This window comes from Microtus ochrogaster, chromosome 7 (assembly GCF_000317375.1).
Source record: "Microtus ochrogaster isolate Prairie Vole_2 chromosome 7, MicOch1.0, whole genome shotgun sequence".
Classification (NCBI taxonomy): Eukaryota; Metazoa; Chordata; class Mammalia; order Rodentia; family Cricetidae; genus Microtus; species Microtus ochrogaster.
In genome coordinates this window covers 70,565,340-70,575,748 of record NC_022014.1, presented here as the reverse complement: position 1 = coordinate 70,575,748, position 10,409 = coordinate 70,565,340, and the positions used below count along the sequence as shown (strand labels likewise).

Genomic DNA, 10,409 nt, shown 5'->3' with positions numbered 1-10,409 from the left:
CATACACACAGGCAGAATATTGTATGCATAATAAATAAATAAATACTTGTTTATAAAAAAATTCTCACTGAGGGGCTTAAGATCTGCCATAATCAATTTTAAATAGGTTTCAACCATTGAATACCTCCCAATAATTTCTGAAAATCATTCAAAGTTTGCAGGTCATCTTTTCTAATCTAAGCTGCAAAACTCTCATTAGCTGACAGGCAGCGTTTGCATTTTCACAGGTTGGCTTGGGAAGCATTGGCATTTTCACAGACTTCTGACTGGGTAGGGGCAGCTCCCTGAGGCTGTGGCCTGCTGTTGTCTGGCTAGGGAAGAGTTAGAGCTGTGCTCCACATGACTTGGCTGTCCTGCCAGGGACTGAGAGGCCCTGGTTGTGAAGGCAGTTCTTGGAGGCTTCAGCATGCTCTTATCTGTCTGGCTAGGGCAGAGCTAGAGCTGTCCTGCCCGTGCCAGGGACTGGGAGGCCCTGGTTGTGGGGGGCAGTTCCTGGAGGCTTCTGCCTGCAGCCCTTGCCAGGTCACACACCCTGCTCTCTGCTTGCTTTCTTGCTCATTCCCTTGCTTGCTCAGTAGTGGCAGTGCTGTGGCTGAGACTACAGCACCCATAGCTCAAGCTGATCAAGAGCATGGGCAGATGGAAACTTCACTTTCCTGAGTCTTAGAGCAGTTTGAATGCAATACAGCTGCCCCACCGGTGTGGGGAGGGAACAGAAAGTTTAAACTATTTACAAACTCAAAAACATTTCTGCTCTTGCTGCTGCTCTACCCCAGTTCTCCTGCTTTCAAAATATAGCCAAGTAAATCTACAGACAGCTGAATACTATTTCCTTGTCCCATATCTACGAATTTTATTTACAATTTTTACTCTCAATAAATACTCCCCACACTTCCACATTTGTTATCTATCCAAGTGCTCATATTTACTTCAACACCTGCAGTGTCTCATTCATCTGAGGGGTCCATCACGTTACCTCCCATATCCAAGCTCCACAATGAGGCGCCGTTTGCCGGGCCTCACGTTGGGTGCCATTTTTGGGTCCTTCCCAGTTTATTTGTCTGCATTAAGAGGGAAGCGTGAGGATTAAGGAAGAAATAGCCAAGAGACAACTGATAGAGTCGGGAGAGCATCCAGGAAATAATGAGATTACCCTCACATCTATTTCTCATAGGCTTTATAAACCCCAATCCAAAAGGGGAGAAGAAGGCAAAAGACTTCTTTTGTCTTCTTGATACCCAAAATGCCAAGTAACCACACCCTAGGTCAAGACACCCTGTTAGTAGCAACACCTTGGGTGAAACCTCCTGTCATTGAAGGAGCAAGAATAGGCCTGAACTCTCTGACCTTTAGTCAAGGTGGAATGAATCCACATCTCTCAGAGAGAGAGAGAGAGAGAGAGAGAGAGAGAGAGAGAGAGAGAAAGCTTAAACCTAGCATGGGCTTTTGAAAATTAAAAGTCCACTCCCCAACCTGTGACACCCTTCCTTCAACAAGGCCACACCTACTCCAATAAGGCCACTCCCCCTAAATCTTCTAATCCTTTCAAATAGTGCCACTCCCTGGTGACTAAGCATGAATATATGACTCTATGGGGGCCATTCATATGTAAACTAGCACATGGTTCATGCCAATTAGGGTACCAAGTCACTCAGTACCAAGGATAGTGGTGCCTGACCCTAATCCTAACACTCAGGAGATAGAGGTAGGAGGATAAGAAGTCCAAACTAATTTTTTAAAAATATTTATTTATTTAATATGTATGCAATATTCTGTCTGTGTGTATGACTGCAGGCCAGAAGAGGGCACCAGACCTCATCACAGGTGGTTGTGAGCCACCATGTGGTTGCTGGGAATTGAACTCAGGACCTTTGAAAGAGCAGGCAATGCTCTTAACCTCTGAGCCATCTCTCCAGCAGCCCCCTCAAACTAATTTTTGACTGCATAGTAACTTTGAAGCCAGTCTCTGTGAGTGAATGTGTTGTGTGTACATGTGTGTATGTGTGTGTGTATGTGTATTGGCATGTGATTGTGTTATACTCAGGGCTGGTGAAGGTCAGCAGGCAAAGGCACTTACTGCACGAGCCTGACAACCTAGTTTGATCCCAGGAATATGTGTAAAGGTGGAATGAGAAAAATGACTCCACAAAGATGTCCTCTGGTCTCCTCAAGTGCACCTCGGCCTGCCTTCACCTCTCTCTTTCACACACACACACACACACACACACACACACACACACACATGATCACACATGTTCACACACTGAAGGCGTAAGTCACAAACAATGCCACACCAGTTTGGAATTATGATTAATAGGGTGATATTTATTTAAAGGGGAAAAAACTTACAGATCTCTGTCCCAGACAACAGCCCTCTGTGCAACCAGGAAGGGAGTCTAGTCGCCAGTGGAGCAGAAAGTGAAGAGAGAGGGGAGAGGGAAGTGGCCGCTTTTTTAAAGGGAGAGAGACCACGCCCCAATGGGCTGGTATCTCAGTGGCTATAGGCTGGAGGAGCGGAAGGACCTCCCTCAACAACACACACACCCTTACACACACCCATACACTCACTCACACAGGCACACATGCACACACAGTTTAGGTATGGAATCTGAACCTTTCTGGGTAAGCACTACACCACTGAGCGACATCCCTGGTCTTCTATTGTTTCTTTTTTACTTTATCTTCCCAATGTTATCTGTGTGTTACAGGAGAGGGGACTGAGACTCCGAGGTCTCAGTCATTTCAATCCAATCAGAGCAAGGAAGTGAAAGCATTGTTAAGACAAAGGACTCACACAAGCTTGGTGAGCAGAAAGAAGCTGGGAGAGGAAATCAGGAGAGACTCCTCGAAGGATGTGGCAGGGTGGTGGAGGAATTGGGTTTTGAGAACTGTGTATAACTGAAACCCTCAGAGACTCAATCCAGGGAATCGGGTAGCAAAGAAGGATGGATAGCAGGTGTTCACTTTAAGGAGGTTGTGTTTAATCCCTTAAGACTGGAAACAGGCAGTGTGGGAGACAGTTTATCTTGTCTTGGCAGCATTTCCCTTGGGAACAAAAGACTGGCCCTGTGCTGTACTTCCTGCCCCAACCAAACGTCATCTTGTACACTCCTGTATGTTCTAGGTTGTTTGGGGAACTGCCAGGAAAACACGGGTCCCAGCAGGTTTTGGGAAAGCTGTTGCGTAGCAATTTCCAGATTAAAGCCTTCCATTTCATAGGAAATTGTGTTGAGACACAGAATGTTCTAAGGCGAAATGGAACATCTCATTAGGGAAGCCCCTTATGTTCAGAAAGTAAACAACTCCATAGCTTCAGGATGTCTCTGAAACTGACCAGATTCAGTAGGTCCCTCCTACCCCAAGAGTACATCAGCAGTAAAGGTGGCTAGGAGATGCTCTCAGATAAGCAGAGCTGCCTAGAAGAAGTAGAGACCAGCTGAGCAACTTGGAAGAAACAGAGACCAGCCCAGAAGCTGGACAGTAGCTCAGACCAATTGAGCTACCTAGAACGAACTCTCCTGCCTATTGAGCTACCTGCAGGCTGTGCAGTGTGCTCCTGTTTTTCAGCTTTTGTAAGCTGTCACCCATAATGGGCAGGCTCTTGGGATGCAGCTGTCCTTTGACTCATTTCTGCCTCTATAACTAACCCTTCATCCGTGATTCTGTAAGCAACCCCAATAGAACTCATGGTTCACCAAGTTGGACTTGGTGGTATGCATATTTTGGTCTATCTTTGGCTGCCTATCTGTGAAGGCGTAAGTCACAAACAATGCCACACCAGTTTGGAATTATGATTAATAGGGTGGTATTTATTTAAAGGGGAAAAAACTTACAGATCTCCGTCAGCCCTCTGCGCAACCAGGAAGGGAGTCTAGTCACCAGAGGAGCAGGAAGTGAAGAGAGAGGGGAGAGGGAAGTGGCCGCTTTTTTAAAGGGAGAGAGACCACGCCCCAATGGGCTGGTATCTCAGTGGCTATAGGCTGGAGGAGCGGAAGGACCTCCCGCAACATATCTGGAGCAAAGAGATGCTTGTTCATGGCTCCCCAGGAATACTATGACACATTAGAAGTCAAAGATCAGGATGGGGGTTTATCACGATTAGGTACACAAGCCCGGTCAACCAGGTTGTCTTCCCACACCTGACTGTGGTACTTCTGGCCATCTGCATGTTCTTCACCGCCTGGTCCTTCATTTACAAGGTCACCTCCACCAAGTACACATGTGACATTTACAAAGAGCTTCTCATCTCCTTGGTGGTGTCACTCTTCATGGGCTTTGGCGTCCTCTTTCTCCTGCTCTGGGTTGGCATCTATGCATCAGGGCACCTTCCCACCAGGCAGCTTCAACAAGCCTCTGATTTTGTAAACTAATTTTTTTTTTTTACCATTGCTACAAGTGTCCCAACTGCTGTTTACAATAAAGGCAGATGTGGGGGGGGGGTCAAAGATCAGTTTGGGACAGAACACAGATGTCTCCCCTAAGCCCTAGGACTTCAAGCCTAGGACTACACTAAGCTCTAAGGTCATCTTGATAGGCTGCTGTGCTTCTCCAAGTTTCTGTTTCTTCTGTAAATTGGCCGCAATAAGAATTTGAATTGCTTTAACAGTCATCAGCATGTATCAAATTTGAATGGCTTTAGATTATATCCTTAGACTTATTTTTAAAACTACTGTGTGAGTTGCTGATTTGAATTTCATATAGACTAAATATTTAGAGAAGCTGGTGAACCAGGTGGTGGTGGCGCATGCCTTTAATCTCAATACTAGGGAGGCAGAGGCAGGTGGATCTCTGTGAGTTTGAGACCAGCCTGACTTACAAAGTGAGTGAGTTCCAAGGCAGCCAGGGCTACACAGGGAAATCCTGTCCCAAAAAGAAAAAAAGGAGCTGGAGAGATGGTTCAGTGATTAAGATCACTGATTGCTTTTTCAGAGGACCTGGGTTCAATTCCCAGCACACACATGGCAGCTCAGAACTGTCTGTAACTCCAGTTCCTGGGATCCAACACTGTCACAGAGATACACATGCCGGCAAAACACCAATACACATAAAAAATTAATTAACTAATTCTAAAAAGCATGTAAAGAAAGCTGGGCATGGGGACACTTGGCAGGCAGATAAATAGTGAGCTCAAAATCAATCGGGGCTACATGAGACCCTGTCTCAAAATTTAAAAAAGCACATAGCTAGACCCTGTTTCAAACAACCAAAATCATAGTAATAGACTTAATTAAAGAACTTAAGATGCAGAAAGTATCTTTAATTACATGGAGGACCCCTGCACATAACCCTAAGGGTCTTTCTAAGAGAGGTCAAGGGGAACGAGATGTGGAAAATTGAAATAGAAAAGGCAGCTGTTAGAGTGCGGTGACCACAACCCAAAGAGTACTTGGGACCTCACACACTTAAGACTCGAGGAATGGGACATTGTGTTGTAATACACGAATCTTGGACCTCATTCTTAGCTATCTGGGATGTACACGGCTCATGGGCCAAATGGTGGATGCTCTAAGAAACCAGTGCAAACGCCTTGACTTTAGTCCCATTAAACTTCAGACTCTGATCTTCAGAAAACACACTCTCCACTGTAGCTAGAGCATCCAGTCCCACTGGGCCTGCTTCTATCCTACCCGCTGGTCCCCACAGCTGCTTGTGAAATAATCATTCGGAGGCTTAATATTAACTAATTTCATTGAATATATATTCAATGAAAGGTATGATAGAGACAAAAATAGGTATGAAGGAAAGTAAATTTTTTTTCTAAATTCTTTCTTCTTTCTGTCCCCTACTAGATGGCTCCTGACATGAAACAGAAACTCTGAATTTTTCTTTTAACAACGTTCTTGGATTCTTAGAATATGTATTATATTCTAGTTAATATTCAGAGATTCTTACCCTCAATGACATGTCCTCATAAGTGTCCTCTGCTTGGTGATCCTATCTGAATAATTATCTTTTCCTCTTTAGGCATCCAGATGTCCAGGGTCTCTTGACTTGAAGATGAGTATTTTCCTGCAAAGACAAGAACAGAACCCTGCCCCAACCCTTAGAGGTTTCCTTACCACCTGATTGGTTGTCACCTCTGTAGATGGGCCATTATTTCTCTTCAAGAGATTTCTCTTTTTCAAACCGAATCTTTATTAATTTTGATGGAATCCTGTTGGGGGCTGTGGACCCTCAGATCCTGAATTTCCTGTCAATAACTTGTTATGCTTGCAGCTGCTCTGAGCAAAACAACTTGTTTTCCTGTGTTTGCAGCTGCTCTGAGCATGAGACCCTCAGGAGTTCCTGATAGCAGGAGAGTGGTTTTCTGGTGGGTTTGGCTGGGCGTGGTTATCAGTTAAGAATCCCTATATAAGCTGCCCTGGAACACAATAAAGGGGACAGTCTCACTTTCAAAGAGATCCCTGAGCCTACATAACTTCCCCCCAAACCTCAACCTTATACCAATTATAATCAACCCCTAAATGATGTTCCTAATCCTAAGGACAAACTTTGCTGGCAAAGGGAACGTCGTCTTCTAAACTCTCTATATCATTTCTCTTTTCTCTCCCAAGCCTATGTACAGTTTTAAAAACACTGTGACCCATCTAGAGGGTTTTTTTTTTCCCTGTCTGGATCTGTCTTTCCTGTGTACCTGTAAACTTTTCTGTCTGTATGAGCAACACTTAAACCTGCCATATGGCTTAGTTCATGGTGTGCTGGTGGGGCTCACTCTGGCAGCACTGGTGGTAGCAGATCAAGCTCACAGGAAGCAGCTGGGCATGAGAGACATTAGACAAGGAAGCTGCATTTGGTTCTGTTTTTGTGTGTTTTGAACCTTTGTTAACTTTCACGGTTCTTATGTGGATATAGGAGCCAGATGTTTGAGCACCATTTGTACGGGCTTTTCTGTTCCACCAGATGCTCCCCAAATAAGCATACAGAGACTGAATATTAATTATAAATGCTTGGCCGATAGCTTAGGCTTGTCTCCAGCCAGCTCTCATAACTTAAATTAACCCATTTCTATTAATCTATGTGCTGTCCCAAGTCTCATTTAACTCATCTGTGAACTTCCCACGTTGCTTCTTCCGCATCTGACTCTAGACTCCTCAGACTCCACCTCCACGCTTCTTCCCAGCATTCTCTCTGTCTCCAAATCCTGCCTAGCTTTCAGCCAATCTTGTTATTGTTATTATTATTATTATTATCATCATCATCATCATCATCATCATCATCATCATCATCATCAGTGAGAGCAACACGCCTTCAGAGTGTGTAGGGTCTTGTTAGTAGCCCAGGGTCCTCTAACTTGCTATGTAGTCTATCTGGTCTCAGACCTCAAGCTCACAATCCTCCTGCCTCAGACAGCCCAATTATGTAATTACAGGGGTGTGCACCACCCCCAGTTCAAGTCATTAGATGCATGTCATTTGTTACAGTAGCAACAGGGAATAAGCTTAGACTTCCAAGAACCTTCTGCAGTCTCCCAGGGAGGTTACTGAACCCTGTTCCCTTTCTTTTTTTTTCTTTTCTTTTCTTTACTTTACTTTTTTTTTCTGTTTTTTGACCCAGGGTTTCTCTGTGTAACAATCCTGGCTGTCCTGGAACTAGCGCTTGTAGACCAGGCTGGCCTCGAAGTCACAAAGATCCGTCTGTCTCTACCCCCCAAGTGCTGGGATTAAAGGCGTGCACCCAGCCACCCCTGTTTGCTTTCACTCAGCCCTTGCCACACCATAGCACACAGTCCTAGGGTTTGAGCCTCCTGCTAACATCAACATCAAGCTCCTTGAAAGTAAACACCCTGAGCTGGCGAGATGGCTCAGAGTTTAAGAGCACTGGCTGCTCTTCCAGGGGGTCCTGAGTTCAATTCCCAGCAACCACATGATGGCTCATAACCATCTGTAATGAAATCTGGTGTTCTCTTCTGGCATGCAGGCAGAACAGTGTATATATAATAAATAAATAAATCTTTTTTAAAAAGTAAGTAAACACCTTATCTCTTCTTATCTTTACATCCAGGACGAAGAAACTTGCATAGTGTCTACCAAATGTCTGATGAGCCAATGAATGGACAATGGAAGATGGATTCACTTTGGTCAGTCTTTACTCAAGACCTCACAGTTGACCTTAGCTCTTGACTTTGACCCAAGGAAAGATAAAATTTACATTACTCAAACAAAGAGGTTTGTTTTTCTCTTTACAAAATCAAGGCTTTCACAACATTTGGCCCATGTAGGAGTTGGAGTTTACTTAGCTTTTCAGTTTGGGACCGAAAAAAAAAAATTTCCTCCAAGCCTAGCAGCCCGGGTGTACAGTCTCCAGTGAGCTGTGATTATACTGATGTCACTCCAGGCAACAACACAAACCAGGCTTCTTATTTTCACTTCCACTTTGAGAACCAGCAACATCTATTTTTAGAATGCTTGCTTACCTAGCTTTTTGTTGTGAGTGGCTTATGGGACTTTTTGGTCTCCGCCGACTGGGGGGATCTATTTGGCCTGATTAACAGAATAAAATCATTATGTTCTTAATCTTCTAAATCTCTTTGGAGGTTAAAACACTCCCTCCTGTGTCCCCCTCTCACCTCTTTCCCTCTGCTGGGGATAGAAGTTTTACACATGCTAGGTCAGTGCACACAAGTCAAGCCGGTACACATATGCCAGGTCAGCGTACACATGCCAGGCCAGTGCATACATGCTAGGTCAGTGCACACATACTAGGTCAGTGCACACAAGCCAAGCTGGTACACAAATGCCAGGTCAGTGTACACATGCCAGGCCAGTGCATACATGCTAGGTCAGTACACACATACTAGGCAGGTGGGATACTATGATCAACGACACTCTTGTTCTCAGGGTGTTTCTTTTGTTTGACAAGCTCTTGGTTTGTAGCCCCAGGCTAGCCTCAAATTCTTTATTGTTGGCCTCCTTAGGCCCCTCAATCCTGGGATTATAGGTCTGCATCAACAGGATGACGCTTTGTGTTTTCCTGTGTGTTGTTCCTTTGCGGAACTACAGTTCCCAGCGTTCTCCTGGACACGGACATATTCCCAGAAGCCTTTGTATTCCCCGTTAAAAGTGAGAGCTGCCAAGCGCTCTCCCCTTTTTCTCTCCCCACCTCTCCTGCTGTATCTGCACACCTTTTCCTGTTTGTTGTTACCCCTCCCCCATTAAAAGTGAACCCACGTGGGATCACCATGTGTCTGTGTCTTCTTCCTCGCGTAACGTCTTTACCCTCTAACCCGCAGACAAGAAAGCCAGCCAGGAATTAAGAACAAGACTGTGGCCACCTTATCAAATATCAGTCCTTGTTACAGATTGTTGGCATTAAGGGGAAAGCCTCCCTCAGGCCTGTTAATAAAAATTTAGTCTACCATTAATCTGGAGATTTGTAGCACAGTAGTAGGGCACTTGCCAAGTGAGTATGCGACCCTGAATTCCATTTGCAGCAAACACACACACAAACACACACACACAACCTTGTTTACTGTTAGAAAACTAAACACTAAATGTAAAGTTACTACATTGTACGTGTGCTCAAGCGACAGAGCATTTGTGGAGGAGAGAGGACAACTTAGAAGAGCTGATTCTCTCCTCCTACTATGAGGATTTCAAGGATCTAACTCAGATCACCAGACTTGGCAACAGTTGCCTCTATCCACTGAGCTCTCTCACTGTCCCTGTCCCATCTCCACGCCCCTTTTGTGTGTGTGTGTGGGGGGGGCGATAGAGACAGGGTTTCTGTGTGCAACACTGACTGACCTGGAACTTGCCTGTAGACCAGGCTGGCCTCAGACTCAGAGATTCACTTGCCTCTGCCTCCCCAGTGGTGGGATTAAAGATGTGGACCACCACCCTGCCCCACTCCCCCTCCTATTTTTAGTGCGCTAGGGACTAAACCAAGTCCTACTTAGACTGACACTGACGATATGGGACAGACTCAAATCATGACTTCTTTGACTTTGATATTGGGATCACTTACAGGACTTTAGAGACAGGGCCATAAGCACAGGGGTATATTGTCCTAAAAGGGATAAGACACATAACCTTTATCTGTAGCCTTAAACATTTCATGAAAAGGAGTCAGCCTTGGCCCCAAGCACGAGGCTGTGGGGCAGCGTGCTTATGCAGATAGATGGATGAGCTATGCAGCTTTGTTGTTGCAATGTAGCAAGGTTGCTGGCCACAGCTGTAGAGGGCGGATGTACCCCAATAGGATTTCAAACACTCAACAGAGAATCTGGGGTTAATTGCTATGACTCGGAGAGGTTAACAATCTCCCCCCCCCCACCTCTGCAAGCTGCATACCACCCTGCCCCCTCCCATGCTGGTTGATGAGTTTCTCCGCCTGCCCTGGGGGCTGTGTGCCTCCACTTCTGGTCAAACTAGACGGTTTGGCTCTGAGGGTCAAGGACTCCGGTATTGTGA

At 45.3% G+C, this 10,409-nt stretch overlaps 1 pseudogene; it reads left to right on the top strand.

The window, feature by feature from the left end:
• LOC101994477 overlaps positions 1-4,370 on the top strand; it is a 13,658-nt pseudogene extending 9,288 nt beyond the window's left edge.
• Positions 4,371-10,409: the final 6,039 nt, after the last annotated feature.